This window comes from Gallus gallus, chromosome 2 (genome assembly GCF_016699485.2).
Source record: "Gallus gallus isolate bGalGal1 chromosome 2, bGalGal1.mat.broiler.GRCg7b, whole genome shotgun sequence".
Taxonomy (NCBI): Eukaryota; Metazoa; Chordata; class Aves; order Galliformes; family Phasianidae; genus Gallus; species Gallus gallus.
In genome coordinates this window covers 38,022,571-38,041,100 of record NC_052533.1, presented here as the reverse complement: position 1 = coordinate 38,041,100, position 18,530 = coordinate 38,022,571, and the positions used below count along the sequence as shown (strand labels likewise).

Here is an 18,530-nt window from a genome sequence, read left to right as displayed (position 1 = left end):
TCTAAAGCTTTTTGGAAAGCACTAAAGACAACATACTAAATCATAGTGGAAAAATTAAAAAAAAAAAAGGGGGGGGGGGGAGGGGTGTTTTCTTGTTTGTGAGAAATTCTATTCTGTCACAGGTAATGCCGAGCATCAGCCAAAGGGAGGTGAACAGTCAGGGTAGTTACAGAGTAGTTAGTGTGTTCCAACTCAAGAAACGCATTGTCAAGAAATGAGGCCTATAACTACGAACAAAACTAACCAGAAAATGCCTCATAAACATACGCTTTTGTTTTTTGGTATGCTGATTCCCTCTCCCCAAAAAAAAAAGTTTCAAGAAGACCACTCCATTTTGACAAATTTGACAGTTATAGGCAGGATTTCTTACTCTCTGTTATATCATACCGGTCGTTGCTCAAAGCTCAGTGAAGGAACCACCGTGGTGATGGATTTCAAGGATTTCTCCGGACTCTGTGAGGACTCTGCATTGCCCTGGAAGCCTGAGTGGAAGCAATGCTTTTTCTTTAGGAAAGCTTCTCAGGTCTCTTGTGCTTCTGCTGAGGGTGAGCACTACAAACTTCCTGATACTCATCTCATTCCACTCAGATACCTCCAGGGGAAAATATCTCATTGGGCAGTTAATGTTTGAGAATTTCCACAGCTTTTGCTGTTTGAGAATTTCCCACAGCCAGGTCAAACAGTGTACTCTGCCTTCTCTGCTGTTCAGGTAAATCTATCATTATCTAATAGGGAGCCTATCACTGGTCATTCAGAAACAAAAGTTAATAAAGCATCATTTTTATTCCTGCAGCCAGAAGATGCTACTTCACTACAGATCACAGAGCCAGCAACCGAAGAGAACAAACATTTCTGGGGAAGAATAGCATCATTTCAGTTTGTGGAATGTTATGCAACAAAGTAATAATCACGGCCTTCCTTGAAGGACAGTTAGGTAACACATTCATTAGAGCTTAGTTGAAGGAGCCTCTAAAAGATCAAAGACTTCATCTGCAGCATTCAGTAATTCCTGCAAAAGTGACATTCAGGACTCCTAGATATTTTTATATATTGTACTTAGTAATTTTCCTTGCAGAAAAAAAAAGAAGACATACACAGGAAAACCCAGTCATGTTTTGCTACATTTCATCTTCAAATGATCTCAAATTAAGCATGCAAATATTCATATAAAAATACATAAAACTACACACACAAACTGAACAAGTAAAAAAAAAAAGATAAACAACACTATTGCAGCATGGGTCTGACACCTGACACCATGGCAAGTATTTCCTGTAAAATTCAAAGACCTGTGAGACTGCACACCTAAGCTCTTTTCAAAGGAACCTAATGTCATTAGATGCCAGAATTCACTGATCCTCTTCTTATGGCTTTCATCTATTCCTGCCTGAATAAGCAGCAAAAAAAAAAATCAATTTTTTTCTTCCAGAACAGCCATCTTCTGTTGTAACTTAAAAGACAGAATATGGTATGGGGTTGATTCATTCAGTAGTGAATATGTCTTCCACTCCTGGCAATGATGTGGGAATACTTCAGATATAGGACAAATGTAATTTATCAGTAAGTACATCCACTTGTCATAGGACAAGGGCACGAGTACACAGATGATGGAGATCACTGTCATACCAGCTCCTCCACTGTCGTGCTATACTCAGTTCCACACAGCCAGGGCAGCAGGAAGGAATGTGCAAAGAAAGGCTCCCACCCCACCGCTCCTTCACACTAACACCAGGTAGGTGGTGAGAACATACAGCTCTCATTAACATACAATCTTTACGGTTGGAAGAGACAACTAAGATCATCTAGTCCAACTATCAACCCATCACCATCATGTCCACGAACCCATGTCACTTGGTGCCACGTCTACATGTTTCTTGTAAACAACATCTCAAATTCTCATGTCCAGGGTGACAAAGGGGATCAAAAGTTGTAAAGATGGCCTCTTTCCAGCTTGCCAAAGATTGTAGATGCATGAACTACCCTGGATTATCACTTGTCAGCTTTTTCTGCCTGCTCAGAGTAGGATTTATGAATGAAACCCCTGGAGGAGAAACTCCTAAGGACTGTGCCTGTTATTCAACTATATTTTTTTGAGGAAAAAAAATTATTATTTAAGCTAAACCAATCTTTATATACCACAGCACCAAACATATATGGCACAAGGGGACTTTTGACAGACAGCCACTTAATGAGCTCCCTGATGGATATTGTTCTGGTCAGGTTATCAGGGACTGGAGTGCCTTGGTAGCTCTGTCAGCATCACTCACACAGGGAAAGCAACAAAAAGGGGAGAAAAGCGGAATGTGAGTAAGAGAATGAGAACATAGCCAGGTGCTTAGAATTGAGCATTTAATATTACGGTCATTGCATTAGATGTTGCTTCAGAAGGTACTTCAAAAAGAAAGGAAAAGGAAAAAGGAAAAGAGAAAAGGGAAAAGGGAAAAAAGAAAAAGGGGGAGGGGGAGAGGGGGGAGGGGGAGGGGAGAAGAGAAGAGAAGAGAAGAGAAGAGAAGAGAAGAGAAGAGAAGAGAAGAGAAGAGAAGAGAAGAGAAGAGAAGAGAAGAGAAGAGAAGAGAAGAGAAGAGAAGAGAAGAGAAGAGAAGAGAAGAGAAGAGAAGAGAAGAGAAGAGAAGAGAAGAGAAGAGAAGAGAAGAGAAGAGAAGAGAAGAGAAGTCATACAAAAGAAAGACAGAGCCTTTCGAGCAACAAAAATCTTTCTTTTTCCATTACTTGAATGAGCAAAATCATGTATATCTAGCAGCTTTATTGCTAGCTGGCAACACATCCTTGCAAAACACAATACAGTACTATCCTGCAATACACTGTTCACTCTGGTTCAGTTTTTCCCAGAAACTATAAGACAGATCAGTATTTCATTATTCTACTGCAGTAAAAACACAAAGCAAAGAAATATTGTTGCAACACACTATTAATGGTCTGAGATAAAGGGTGAAAGAAAAGAATTATCACTTATGAAAGAGAAATGAGGGAGGGATATACTGTAATCATGATTGCAGGTGGTAAGCGTACATACTGTTCTGTCTGCTCCTTGGGGAGAGAAAGAGCACTAAACCCATACCTTTGATTAGCCAAGCCTAATGGAGAGAAAAAAATGCTGAAAGAAAATAAAATCTTCCTGAAATCACTCACACAGTTCTAGAGTTTATCTTTCAAAGAAGTACTAAAGGTAAAATGAAATGCCTCAGAGCACACTGCATCAGTTTGGCAAAAACAAACAAAAAAATACACACAGGTAACATCTGAGAGTTAATCTAGAAATGATTTTTCCGTGCAGAATTGTTTTTCAGTGGAAGACACATCAGCAGTTTTTAAAAATCTGTTTTACCTGCACAGAGAGCATTCAACAAACCAGAAGAGAGGTATTTAATCTCCTGACGTGGGGACACTTACCTCAAAAACCAATGCTTGCAACCAGTTTATCTTCACAGCTGCCTGAAACCATAACATGCCTTAGCACTTCAGTACCTGCTGGACATTCCAGGGATGAATGCTATATGCCAGAATAACGCCTTGAGGATGATGGTTGCAGCTCTGTTAGTCAATGTTCTCTAAGGTAATGCTAGCACTTCCTCCCTGGTACCATCATTCACGGAACAGCTTGAGAAGTCTACACTGCAGAAAACATAACCATTACCTTCTGACAATACGAGAAAGCTATAACTACTCTGTCTCTCTTGTCATATTCCAAAATGTTACACAGTAGTAATCAGCTCAAAGTTTCATAGGAACTGCCGTCACTGCATTGTAATACTGAGGAGTTGTCTCTCTAAAGCCATCCCTTCAGGACATTTCAGTACCAGTGCTGTTTTAAAGTGGTTGAATGAAAAACATCTGGCACATGTTCCTCAGGGCCTTCAGGTTTTTTTATTTATTTTGATAAAATAAACTGTTAGAAGGATCCTTGCCATAGAACAGAATCATAGAATTGTTTGAGTTGGAAGGGACCCTTAGAGGTCATCTAGTCCGACTCCCCTGAAATGAATAAGGACACCTATAGCTACATCACGTTGCTCAGGCCCATCCAGCCTGACCTTGAATGTCTCCAGGAACGAGGCATCCACCAACTGTGTGGGCAACCTGTTCCACTGCCTCACCCTCCTCACTGTAAAAAACGTTTTTTTTTAATATCCAGTTTTAGTTTGAAACCATTTCCTATCATCCTATCATCATTCCATCCTATCATCACCGACCCTATGAAAGAGTCTGTCTCCTTCTTTGTTGTAGCTCCCCTTTCGATACTGAAAGATTGCTCTCAGGTGTCCCTGGAGCCTTCTCTTCTCCACGCTGAACAGCTCCAGCTTTCTACGCCTGTCCTTGTAGAGGAGATGTTCCACCCCTGGGATCATTTTTGTGGCCTTCCTCTGGATGTGTTCCAACAGGTCCATGTCTCTCCTGTACTGAGGATTCCACATCTGGATGCAGTAGTCCAGGTGAGGCCTCACTGACTGCATCTTTCTTACAATATACACCCGTTCGATGCTAGTGGGACTCAGTCTCAGGCTGCACATTAGGAATTAAGCACTAAGAAAGGTATAGTGTGAATCATTCTTCATGTACATATTCTCTTTCAAAAGACAGAGCTTTTCAATAGTTTTTTTTGTTCCCACCTAACATTACACATTTGCTTAAGCATCTACTTCAGTAATATATATAGTTCATGTTTCTTTCATAGTCCAAAGAACGGCACAGGTTTCCCCAGCATGTAGCTAAATTTTGCAGACACCTATGAGGATTTACAACAAAACCTATGGCTAGTATGGTTGCATCTCAAAGGCAAACACTGAATATGGCATGGCATGCCTGGTCATCCTGACTATCCAGATGAAAAGACCTGTTTGGTAGCTTAGATTGGTTTCCCACCTAGGTATCGCTGTACCATAACGTGGGAGAAGAGGGTGGCACATGTGCAGGTATTACCTGAGTAAACAGGGATGCAGCCTGACTTCTCCAGAATTGCCGTTCAGAGACATCCTATGCACCTTACCTGAATCTAAGGTAAAAACCAAAATTTAGCCAGCCAAAACCGAGCCTTTATGTCTAATCTGTATCTAGAGCAGCTCTAGCACTGCACTGCTCCCACCAACATGCATTTTGCCTGCCTTAGGTAAAGATGTCTACCCATACGTGCATACAGAGACAGAAACCGAAGTGATTAGATGCATACACAGTGGAAAAGCAAAAGCAAAATATGTAAATAAAGTATGTTGCCTTTCAAAACCTATTTTAAAATCCTCATTGGTTTCCTCTGATCTTCTCTCTGTCTCACCGTTTCCTGCCGTTAGTACAATTGAATGAAGAATGAAAAACAACACCGAATTTCAGACGTGTCATTTTAACTGCCTGAAGCACTTTTAACGTGTAAACTGTGTGTAGATGGTACAGCTAAAACAGAACCTGATAATGCCAAGCAGTCTATCATCATAGGTTGCACCAAAGGATTAATTGAAGATTTATGCTGCAGAGTGCTATGCTATTCTTATAAACAAAACGTGTTACCTCAGTTACTGAGGCTGTAAGTTTTGAGTTCAGGGATTTGCATTTTTCATACAGTTTTAATGAGTAAGGAGAGTAGAATGAGCTTTAGGGCACTGTTGTGCTGGAAACACTTACTTTACATTTCATGACAGATTATTTTTCCTTCTTAAAAAAAGAAATACAGGTAAGACTGAAGAACAAAACCCAAATCAGTATCAATGCCATGTTAATTTTCTTCTCTGCCTCTTCTTCCCACAGACTTCTTGGCAACCATTCTTATCTAGATTCAAAAAATATATTCTCTCTAATCACTTCCAAATTTTGTTTGAAGTCTTATTTCACTTTTCTTCATGCAGAGATTTTTCTCCTCCTGTCAAGAAGCCTGAAGACTCTCAGGGACAGGATTCTCTTAGTTTCAGGCTAGTATGCTCCCAAAATATCACCACCAGTAAACACAGACTGATTATGCAGGTTAATACTGAGTATTACACAGAAAAATGCTGAAATCATGTCAAAATGTAATTCTGTGTTTACACTTATCTGACAACAACTTTGGAGAAGTCTGAACCATTTGTTGTTTTTGCTGTGGTTGCTTGCTTCCTTTTTTGATTGCAGACATGACTCAAAGAAGAGAATACATGTCTTGAAGAGAAAAGCCCCATAGAATATTTTTTCTTTTGTCTAAGACAGACCCAGGCTGCAGAAAGGCAAATAAAGATGACTTTGTATGAGGAGCTACAAATCACTGCTGTTGCATGCACTTGAAAGTATAAAGTTCTGTATCATAACTTCTGACCTAGGAATTTTTTAATATTTGAGTGAGCGATCGTAGTTTGAGTTGGAAGGGACCTCTGAAGGTCAACCTAGTCCAACTCCCCTGAAACGAACAAGGACTTAATGTACACATGATGTACACTGCAGAAGACAGAGGGAAAAATACACAAAGCTGTCTGGATTTTGTGGTGTTTTGGCTTCAGCCCCTGCACCACTCTGTACTTGTGCCTGGTTTAGGACTGTGACAGTGCAATTTACAACTCAGGCTTCACTGCATGACACTGAGATAGCTTGAAATAAGGACTCAAACAATATCATCTTTGTAAAACTAAATGGGGGAGAGCAAGCTCTTCACTTTATGGTTTGGCAAAGTGCTAGTGAGTATTGGAGAGGGTGCTGAACATCATCACATTTCTGACCTCTCTCCAAACCACTCTGGCAGTCTAATCAAAACTTGTCTCTTCTTTGTCAAATGTCTCAGTGGGTACAAATCCTGTGACAACACTGACATAATCTTTTTTAAAAACATTAGATCATAGGATAGGAGAGCACAATCTGCTGCGAGTCATGCTGTATATGAGCCAGTTCAGGACAAGCTCAACCAAAAGCAAGCTTCATCTTTCCTCCAGGGCCAAGTTTTCTTGCAAAGGGGCTCAGTTAACTCTAAGAAGTTCAGCAATAGATCACCACATTAACTCTGGAGGACTCAGAAAGAGAGGTGCCAAGCCATTGCAGCAGTGCTTAGCTCAGGGGAAGATGCAGTTGTGAAGTATCTGTTTATGCCTTAACATCTAAAAAATTTCATGCTTTGCCTCTACTCCTGCCATGCAGCAGAAGAAAGTGGTGTGACCAATCTTCATTGACAAAAATTAGCATCCTCCCACATCACAGTAGTACTAAGCCACAGAATATAGCCCTGTTCCTGCCAGTCTGTCACTAGCAATCATTGTGCTAAGGAAAACATAATTTTGTATTGTTCAGAGCATTCCAAACAAAACATATGCCATTCTTCTAAAAGAAATTCCATCAATGATGAAATAAACCCTGAACTGCTTAGTTACAATTATGTCACTTGTATAGAAGAATGGGGTACAAGTGCCTGCCAGTAGGTTATTGTATAATGGAGGTACAGTGGGGATTTCACAACCATTTTGCATTCCACCAATGCACCTTCCTTGATACGTAACAATAGGTAAAACAAAAGGCCTGTCTTGGGAACAATGCCAACTTGCTGATATATAATTGAGGTTTTTCTTATAAAGCCTGTGTTTAGAACTGTCACTCACACAGTGAGTTGTGTTAGTGATGATATACCTGCCAACTCGGATCACCGTTCTGTGTGGAGATTCTCCTACAGAACCAGTATTCAGTGGTAGCCAAAGAAGAACAAAAGGTTTGGGGGATTTGAGAAGCGCTTCCAGATAATCACCACAAAACTAATGAAAGACACTTCCTAACATCCATGGCTACTCTGCCATTGGCTTGCTTCATTTCAAGGGAGATCATCAAACTAATGCAGTTTTTGCCTCGCAGGACAAAAACTGGTTACAAATTCTCCGTGTGGACTTTTTTTTTTTATCAGTGAAGGGTTGTGAGCACACCTTGATTCCTGTATCCTGAAGGAAACTGCTCCTACACAGTGGATGAAAATTAATTTTAGCCACTGTCCATTTTTCTAGTTTCTTATATTATAAAAAGAAAATGTTTTGTTAAAGGAATGGAAAATTGAGTGGTTTAAAATTATCAGTTACTTAAAAAACAGTCATACTAAGGAGAACAGCAGTGGATGCATGAGATCCATGGCAAATGCATGCAATGCTGTTTTTTGTACTTCCAAAAATCTTTTTAAAGTAATATGATCAACAACGTTAACATAAGATATCCCTGATACTTCCTAGTTAAGGGAAAAGATGACATTAAACACATGGATTCTGGGGAAGAGGAGGAAAAGAAAAGAGGGAAAGTTGTAAGGGAAGACAGTTATGCAGGAGCCAAAAGCCTTTTGATATTTATGAAGCTAAAAAAAAACAGTTGGAGCTTCTCAGAAAATCATTACATAGAGAACAAGTTGCAGCACTCTACGCGAGGACATAATTGGATGGGGTATAACTCTAATTGAAAAGGGGGAACAACCCGCTTTAACACCACTCCTAGGAGAAGAGAAAGGGCAAACCTAGGCTGATGTTATCGTAATGCCTTCTGCCAGCTACTTCACTCTGTAGAATATGATGAAAAAGATTTTCATTTTTTTCTTTTATTATGTTACTCATTCTTAGAGTGATGACAATGGAAAGAAGTATGAGTTGATACGAAATTTGGTTGCTCTTGTTAATTTACCGTGTGATGCAGTTTTTCTCAGTTTCAGATAATAACATAAGCAAAGGAGATAGTGAATAATTAAAATACCAAATATCCATGGAAATAATATTTTCAACTTTATGATCACCTCGTACAAAAATATTCTTTAATGTATTCTGCAATTGTATTTGAAAGGTTGAAGACTAATGAGGTGAACTGAGCAATTCTTTGATGTTTAAAGTTCAAGACTCCTTCTAGAATCCCATTATTATTGTCAGGGCAAAATGAAATGTCAATCAGTGTATTCAAAAGAAGACTGAAGTCATCTGGCAAGCTAACTAATTCAAGTATAATGCCATAGTTTACATTCAGGGCATTATTATGGAATATACAACAGCTACTATAAAGCTATCTGAGCTTTACTGAGCCAATTCACAAAATCATTGCTGAATCATAGGATCATAGAATGTCTTGAGTTGGAAGGGACATCAAAGATCACCTAGTTCCAAACCCCATTCATGAATGCATACAGAAACCTTTTTTTCATAAATCTCCTGTAAGATTAAACCACAGTGACATTTTCCCAAGTACAAACTCAAAAACAACCAAAAATCATTGTTTTAGAATGTAAGAGAGAAAATAAAGCTATAAACATGAAAAACAACCAGTCTCCCCCAATTTGAAAGAGTTGGCTCACGTTACAGAGTCAGACTGAGAACTGGTAGGATGGAAGAAACTTAGTATCACTGTGTCTGGGAAGACCCATGAGTTGATGTACCAGCTATACAGATCTGTTTATTTGGTGGACTTCTATGGTGTCAAATGAAAAAACATCTCTATCCTTGAATGTCACATCTTTGCAACAGCAAGCTCCATTCAGGCTCCTTGTAGTTCTCACAGTGCTTTAAATGTCCAGGGTGTTATTTGCAAAAGTTTAGAAGCAGGTCAATAGTTACCTTTAACTTCCATTCAAACTTAATAAGAATTGTACGTATGTATGCATGCAACGCAAGTTCTATGCTCCATTTATGATTTCTCCCATACTAAATGCTACTCTGAGAGACATCATTTCCTTTATTGTGTTGTTTCTTACTCCTACAAAACCTCAAAAAGGCACCAACGTTTTCATATTTAGAACTCTAAATACTTTTATAAACCTGATTTTATCAACTTCTATTTAAAAAAGACTATCTTGTCACCTTTTGTGATTGGAAAGGCTATGAAAAATTATTATTTAAAAAATACTAAAGGTGTGAGACCTGCCATAATATAGCTCATTACCATGCATGATCTGTGTTTAAATCCCCGTCTGCTGTTCTCAAAATATGTAATTCTCAACAGTAGAGTCACTTCCTTCTAAGGAGATCTGCAATTAGCCAAGCACGATCCTTCTTTCTGCAGGTGAGTCCTTGTCCCAAAAGAGTTTGCAGACTAAATGGTCAAGGCAAATAGAAGTGGAAAAAATATTCCTTATATGCAGAATGAGTAATCCAGTAGTGCCAAATCTCATTTTATTCCACACTGTTTTTCTCTTTTTGCTTGTGTTTATTTGTACAATAATACAGAGGAGAGCTTGTTCAGCGACAGAGCAGGAGCTCAGGCATGAAGGTTTGCAAAGAGTTGGGGCAAAAAGTGCATGAGCATGAGCAAAAAGTGCATCAGAGAGGAGATTTCCTTCTTAGTGACACTGCAGAAGTAATTTCTCTCATTGTAACACAGCACAGGAGGTCTAACCCACTCCCAAAAAGATTAGTGTGCCATGGTAGCCTGATGCAATAGTAAGAATTTTGTGGAGAATATAAGTAAGTAAATTTTGTCATAGTTTTTTATATTGGCATATTTTGGAATAACCACTGGTAATCATAACTAAGGCAGTATAGAATAAATTCTTCTTGCAAAATAAAAAGGAACGCATAAAAAAATCAGGTTTTCACCTTCTGAGAATACTTTTTTCCTTCTTGTAATAGACTACATGTGCACTACTGGATATAAGTAGTGCCTTGTCAGACTGAAAAATAGCAATTTCACTCATATGATTTAGGTAGAACAGTATTCATGTGTCTACTGCTATTTTTCCTTATACATTTATCCGATTGAGCATACTATATCAATAGAATATTACAGCAGGTAGAAACAGAGCAAAGCAGTTTTTTATAGACCTGTTAATATTTGCAAAGTTGGTCCATTTTCCCTATTAAATAAGAGTCCTGATGATTGTGCTTCGCGGGATTATTTTTCTTTTACACTTTAAACTCATTAAATTTAATGAATGTTTTAAAGGTCAGAGGCACAAAGAGAGCACTACAGAACAATGTGACAAACCTGAAAAATACCAGCAGTAATGAATGCAGGCAAGAGATATCTAATGACATTACGTTATTTAAGGCTATTTTTCCTCAATTTGACTTATGTATTTTGCTGGAAGTAATACTAAGAAAAGTCTAAAATGAGGTAACACAGCATAGACTGCAAATAAACCATAATTAGAGGAAATCTAGAAGGAATAATTCCAAAGTCTAAAGTAATACATACCATCAGCCAACACTAAGAGAAACAAGTGATTATCTGTATATATTACCACATAATTATTTTTCCCTTTTTAAAATTATTGCTTCCTTGCTTCCTATTCAAGACATACTTCATTATGCAAAGATAGAAGAAAGTTAAGTTCAGGGAACAATAATGATGTCATTTTCCAAAGAAAATTTGTGACACTTTGGAGATTTTCTTGAGCTTCTGAACTTGATCTAACATGGTCTTTCACATATGGATGTTCAGATAAAATTGCACTCTGTACTTCGAATGTGGGGCTGGTTATATTCTTCACTGTGTTTTGCCTTCCCTTAGAACTTGAGCTCCACAGAAGAGCATGAAAAATATTTTTGCTTAGCACAAAGCTACTTAGAACATAGAACACATGTAATCACCTCTTGGCTGTACAGAAATGTTACCTGATGTTGAATCATCCTCTCAATAGAAATGTCAAGTTCAGTAATTGCTAGACAAGAATTTAATAAGAAAGGGAGACTCAGAAGATATGTGGGGAAGACAGAGGAATTAGGATATCATTTTTAGCTCTGAAGCAGGCAAGGAAAGAAGTTATCAACAGAAATGTGGAGAAATTAAAGCTCTGGTGTAGAAGCTGTGTGCAGGAAGGCAATGTGGGGCATGCCTTAAACTGTTATGTGAATCTTGTTTTGACACCTTACTGATAGCGTAGCATCCTCCCTGACTTGCTATGTTAAGAATTATACAATACATATAATACAATTAAATAATGTATTAAATAATACAGAATAATACAATTAAAGAGGATGGAGCATGCCAGGACACACCGAGAGCAGTGATGGCAGAAAACTTTTTTTAGTCCTTAAAGATAGAATAGACCTTGTCTGCTTTTAAAGACAGACAAGTTGGTAAAAGACAGTTGGCTAACCTAAGCCATAACTCACACAGCAGTCCTTAGTATACTGCACAGAATTAAATGTTAGAATATGTAGTAAAAAATAACACTAGAAATACTTTAAATCAATATAAACACATGTAATACGATATAGTCCAGGTATAACTTACATCCCAACGTGGCTTCAGACATGTGATAGACAATAAGGTGTTTGGAAAATTTTGGACATATTTTGGCTTTTAAAAGGCCATAATCCAGAATGCAAGGCTGAGTGGAAGATCTTAGCAGATACGTTTTTGTCATTACACAGATTAGGATAACCTGATGTCAGTAACAGTCATTAGTAGTATGCAGATTAAACATCTCAACATTAGAAATAAGAATAAAAGAAAGACACTGCTCTGCAATGCAATTTCATCTGCTTGGATATCAGGTCTGAACAAATCCTACAATCCACAAATGCTCTGTGGTTTTCCCTGAAGAGTCAGTCTCTCAGTTAAGGTAACAGAATTATGAAGAGATTAGTTAGGTGAGATAAATTGAGCCATAAATTAACAAGGTACATAATTTCTAGTTAATATTCCTTCTGGCAGGTCACTGAATTACTCCCGAATTTTGATGTTGAACAGCAAGCTTCCATGAGCCATTTCTGTAAAATCAGACTCATCCTGCTAATAGCAAATAAAACAGATCTAATCCTCAGAGTGCAATCTCTGAGGCCAAATACCTTTTAATCTTCTTGATTCTAATTATTACTAAACTTGTCCTCCTCTCTGAATAGTCAAGGGTTTGCTTATCAACAAAAATACTTCTTCCCATCATAAAGCAAGTTCTGATGTTTGTAAAGCCTAACTTCAAGAACATAAACAATTGCAAAGAGCATAATACAGAAGGAAGCGATGAATGTAAGCCCATTGTTTCTGAAGCTCTCAATACTTAGAAATGGAACCCGTCCTTTGTTCTGTAACAGTATGTTCTGTTTGAAACCACTGACATAAAAAACAGTAAGTGTCCACCTGAGATACTTCAAAATTTTATCTACTCCCAAAGGAGCATATGCCTATCGACATCATTTCTTCAACCGTGCTTGGTTCCAAATTGAAAAACTCTTAATGGATATTAAAGCATCAAATTAGAAGATACAAAAGAAGAGGACTATTGCACAGAGCATCCTGGACTCTGAAAATGACTTCATACAATCTGAGGCCCTCCAGAAGCCCTCCTCACTCACACTTCTTCTGAAGTATTTTTAATTGCTAGACATAAATTGACCCCTTACACGAAGCACCTCTGCCTGACAGTGGAGGCAAGGAAACCCCTAACACATTTCTTTCCTTTCAGCTCAGACACAAGACTCTGAGGTCCTGCAAACTCAGCTGACTCAAAAGAAAGTTTCTAACATTGGTGAGAAACCACTCTGCTGAATATTTGTTTCTTAAAAAGATTTGTTCTCCTATATTTCACAAGTCACCTATGCCACGGTTAAGTGAAGCTAAATACCAGCATAGAAAGAGTATGCACCTGCAGCTAAACCAAAGCATTTCTGACAAAACTGAAAACCAGAAAGGTGTATTGGAGATTATATTAGCACCTACAGGATTCTGCTAGATATCCAAGGTGATAAATTGCCCCTCACATTCCCTTCATTGTGGTTTTAAGCAATCAATTACATATGCAGTCAAAGCTATTCTCAGAATTTCATTATGAAAGATCTAAATGTGCTTGCTTGTTATTATTAATGGATTTAATATTCAACAGATTATTACAGACAGTAGTATGGAGAAAACAAGACAACTTCTTTCTTGGAGACTTCAAAACCTTCAGTGACAAACTTATCTGTAAGAATGATGTAACCTTTTAAACTGATAAAAACTCAGAATGTCAAGAATTTAAATAAATTTGAATGTTCTAATTAAAATTCTGTCACAGCTCTGTCCTTTACAACTTCTCAAAAGCTGTAAAAACTCTTGTATAATAGAGCAAATGCAGAACGTCAGCTCTGTGTGACAGTAAGGGCAGCGTGGCTTCTTCACGCACTGATGATGATGAACCCGCTACAAAATCTTACTTTCTGTGCAGAAAGTTTTCTGAGCTGGCAGGATGCTCTGCATCAGAAGCTGCCATTTTGGGGCTTAAGCTCCATGTCAGATGTTCTGCAGGGAAGGAGCTGAACTCAGTCTTTCTTGGAAGAGACCGGTATGTAACAAAAAGCACTTAAGAATCCACATGTTTTTTGTTTTTTTTTTTCCAAGTTGGAAAGCAAGGTTATCACTTCAGCTACTGGATCCAAGTGGTTTATGTCTCTTCTGTCTCCATCTCCCTACCTGCTGTCATGGGTTGAAGGCCTTTTGTCCCCGCAGCAGGAGATAAGGCGTCCTCACATCCCTCCCCCCATGGGAAGCCAGAGAAGTGAGAAGGAGGAACTCAATTGAGCTAAACTAATTTACTAGAAATGGTAAAGGAATCTGAGGTGATACAATATAAAAGGAATCATGAGTAATAAATCAAACAAATGGGAGAGAGAGTGTCCTTCTAGCCACGGTGAGGAATGGTGTTACGGCTGGAAGGAAAGCTGTGGTTATGTTACCTCCTTTTCTCCCGTAAACCCCATGGGAACAACCAGCTGCTGGGAAATGCCAATGAAGCCTCCTACCTGCTCCTGCGCCTTTAACACTTCCTTCTCAAGGAGCGACCTTTTGGGTCAGGCACTCAGCTCCAGAGCGGACTCATTCTGAGCTGAAGCAGGGAACTGCCTCGGCTGGTCGAGGGGCAGCGCTGTCAAGGAGCAGTTGCCAGGCGTCATTATGCTCTGCGAGGCTGCGGCATTCTGACATCGCGGGGGCGGAGCCAGGAGCAGAAGCGGGATTACCCCCTGCTTATATAAAACCTGCCGCTAGGGGGCGCAGCGACCCGGGAGCGGTGCGAGCAGAGCCGGGGAACAGGGTAGGTGAGAAGGGATGGCAAGGAGAGTGGAGTAATGCTGTCCAGCCAGCAGACCAGCTCACCTATCGGCTGCCTTTCAGACAACAAGTCTAGCCGTGGTCTCCACTAGGCAGAAAGCTCTAGCAAGAAAGAATGCAGCAACTCCAGTGGAGTGCCCGCCTAAAAATGTGGCAGCTCAAGTCTCAGTTTGATCGTTTTACTCAGCACCTGGACTGATGGCTGCGAATGGGTCTCACCTATCTCAAAGGGGAAAGTGGATCCTAGCCCAGGAGCTGGCAGGGCTTGTTGAGAGGGCTTTAAACTGAAGGGGGAAGGGGAAAAAAACAGGCCTGCCAGAGATGAGCCTAGAGGAATGATGGCGGGACAGGGGGTGAGGCAAGGGGCTCAGCTGAAGTGCATCAACAACAACACATGCGTGCAGCATAGGCAACAAACAGGAGGAACTGGAAGCCATTGTGCATCAGGCAAACTATGACACAGTTCCCATTATGGAAATGTGGTGGGATCACTCCTATGACTGGAGTGCTGCAATGGATGGTTATAAGCTCTTCAGAAGGGACAGGCAAGGAAGGAGGAGTGGTGGTGTGACCCTCCATGTTAGAGAGTGCTTTGATGTTGTTGAACTTGGAGATGGGAATGATAAGGTTGAGGGCCTATGGGTAAGGAGCAGGGAGAAGGCCAGAGAGGCAGACATCCTGGTGGGGGTCTGTTATAGACCACCTAATCAGGATGAAGAGACAGAAGAGGCATTCTATGAACAGCTAGCAGAAGTTGCGCTATTGTCAGCCCTTGTTCTCACGGGGGACTTCAAATTCCCTGATATATGTTGGGAATACAATGCAGCACAGATGAAACAGTCTAGGAGGTTTCTAGAGTGTGTGGAAGATAACTTCTGACACAGCTGGTATGAGATCCTATCAGAGGAAGTGCCCCACTAGATCTGCTGTTCACAAACAGAGAAGGACAAGTGGGAAATGTGAAGGTCAGGCACTGTCTTGGACAGAGTGACCACAAAATGGTAGAGTTCTCGAATCTTGGTGAAGTCAGAAGGGGGGGGCAGCAAAAGTACTATCTTGGACTTCCAGAGGGCAGACTTTGAACAGTTCAGGACACTGGCACAGAGAGTCCCTTGGGATTCAGTCCTGAAGGGTAAAGGGGTCCAGGAAGGCTGGTTGCTCCTCAAGAAGGAAGTCTTAAAGGCACAGGAGCAGGCTATCCACTTGTGCCGCAAAATGAACTGGTGGGAAAGAAGACTGCCATGGATGAACAGAGCTTTTCCTGAGGCTCCAGGAGAAAAGGAGAATTTTCCTCCTGTGGAAGAAGGGATGGACAACTTGAGGAGAGTACAAAGAAGTTGTTAGGATGTGCAGGGAGAAAATTAGATGGGCAAGAGGCCAGCTTGAGCTCAACTTGGCCATTGAGGTAAAAGAGAACAAAAAAATTTCTAACAAATATATTAACTGTAAGAGGAGGACCAAGGAGAATCTCTATCTTTACTGGATGTAGTGGGGAACATGACTACTGAGGATAAGGAAAAGGCTGAGGTTCTCAATTCCTTCTTTACATCAGTCTTTAAAAGTCAGACCAGTTATCCTCGGGGTGCTCTACCCCATGACCTGGATGTCTCGGATGGGGATCAGAATGAACTCCTCATGATTCAAGTGGAAACCGTTAGAGACCTACTATTCCACCTGGACTGCCACAAGTTCATGGGGTCAGATAGGAACCATTCAAGGAGAAAAGGAGGCTCAGGGTTGACCTTATTGTTCTCTACAACTATCTGAAGGGAAGTTGTGGTGAGGTGGGAGTCAGCCTTTTCTCTGTTGGAGGAGATTCAGGTAGAATGTTAGGGAACACTCCAAGAGAGTGGTCAGGCACTGGAATGGGCTTCCCAGGGAGGTGGTGGAGTCACTGTCCCTGGAGGTGTTCAAGAAAAGTTTAGATGTTGTACTGAGGGACATAGTTTAGTGGGAAATTTTGGTGATGGGTAGATGGTTGCACTGGATGATCTTGGAGGGCTTTTCCAACCTTGGTGATTCTATGATTCTAAGACTGGACCTGTTGCTTGCCAGTGCAAATGAACTGCTGGTGGCATTAGGATTGTAAGCTGTCTGGACAAGGCAAGAGCCACTGATGTCATCTATCTGGACTTCAGCAAGGCCTTTGACAGAGTCTCCTGTACCATCCTTGTATTTAAATTGGAAAGATACGGATTTGGTGGGTGAACTGTTTGATGGACAAAGGACTAGACCTCATTGCTCTGTCTAACTACCTGAAGGGAGGTTGTAGTGAGCTGGGAATTGGCCTCTTCTCTCATGTGACTAGTCATAGGACTAGCAGGAATGGCCTCAAGTTGCACCAGGGGAGATTCAGGCTGGACGTTAGGAAATACTGCTTTTCTGAAAGAGTGGTCAGGTGCTAGAATGGGCTGCCCAGGGAGGTGGTGGAGTCACCGACCCTGAAGTGTTCAAAGAATATTTAGATGTTGTGTTGAGGCATGTGGTTTAGTGAGAACTATTGGTGATAGGTGGATAGTGGAACTGGATGATCTTGTAGGTCTTTTCCAACCTTGGTGATTCTATGATACTATGATTCTATGAGCTGGCGGCAGGATTGATCTCAGAGTGGTGGTCAATGACTCCATGTCTGGATTGAGATCAGTGACAAGTGCTGTCCCCCAGGGGTCAGTGCTGTGACCAATGCTCTAATATCTTCGTTGGTGACACTGACAGTGGGATCAAGTGCACCCTCTGCAAGTTTGTGTATGACACCAAGCTGTGGGGTACAATCAACATGCCCAAGGGACAAGATGCCATCCAGAGGGACCTAGACAGGCTCAAGCGGTGGGCCCAGGAGAACCTCATGAGGTTCAACAAAGTCAAGTGCAAGGTCTTGCACCTGGGTCATAGCAATCACCACTATCAGTAGAAGCTGGAGGATCTAAGAATTGACCACAGCCCTGCTGAAAAGGACTTGTGGATACTGATGGATGGCAAGCTGGAGAAGAGCCAGCAGTGTGTCTTCAGCCCAGAAAGCCAACTGTATCCTGGGCTGCATCAAAAAAAGCATGGCCAGCAGGGCAAGGGAGGTGATCCTGCCCTGCTACTCTGTGCTGGTGAGGCCTCACCTGGAGTACTGCATCCAGATGTGGAGTCCTCAGTACAGGACAGACACAAACCTGTTGGAGCACATCCAGAGGAGGGCCACAGAAATGATCCCAGGGACGAGCACCTCACCTACAAGGACAGACTGAGAGAGCTGGGGCTGTTCAGCATGGAGAAGAGAAGGCTCTATAGAGACCTGAGAGTGACACTTTTCAGTATCTAAAGGGGAGCTACAAGAAAAAAGGGGTCAGACTCTTTAGCAGAGTCTGATGTGATAGGACAAGGGGAAATGGTTTCAGACCTAAAGAGGGTAAATTTAGGTTGGATATAAGGAAAAAGTCTTCTACAGTGCGAGTGGTGAGGCATCGAAACACATTGTCCAGACAGGTGGTGGAAGCCCCATCCCTGGAGACATTCAAGGTCAGGCTGAATGGGGGTCTGAGCAATCTGATGTAGCTGTAGGTGACCTTGTTCACTGCAGGGGAGTGGGACTAGATGACCTTTAAGTGTTG

At 40.8% G+C, this 18,530-nt stretch overlaps 1 long non-coding RNA gene across 2 annotated transcripts in view; it reads right to left on the bottom strand.

Moving 5' to 3' along the window:
- The window catches only part of LOC101748968, a 56,052-nt gene extending 41,317 nt beyond the window's left edge, over positions 1–14,735 (bottom strand). Inside the window, exons 1-2 of one of the 2 annotated variants that reach the window (XR_005857790.2) lie at positions 14,625–14,735; positions 3,412–3,633 (exon numbers count right to left, since the gene is read on the bottom strand). This is a non-coding gene — a long non-coding RNA (uncharacterized LOC101748968). The remainder of the gene's footprint in view (positions 1–3,411; positions 3,634–14,624) is intronic. The other variant, XR_005857789.2, reaches the window with a different exon arrangement.
- Positions 14,736–18,530: the final 3,795 nt, after the last annotated feature.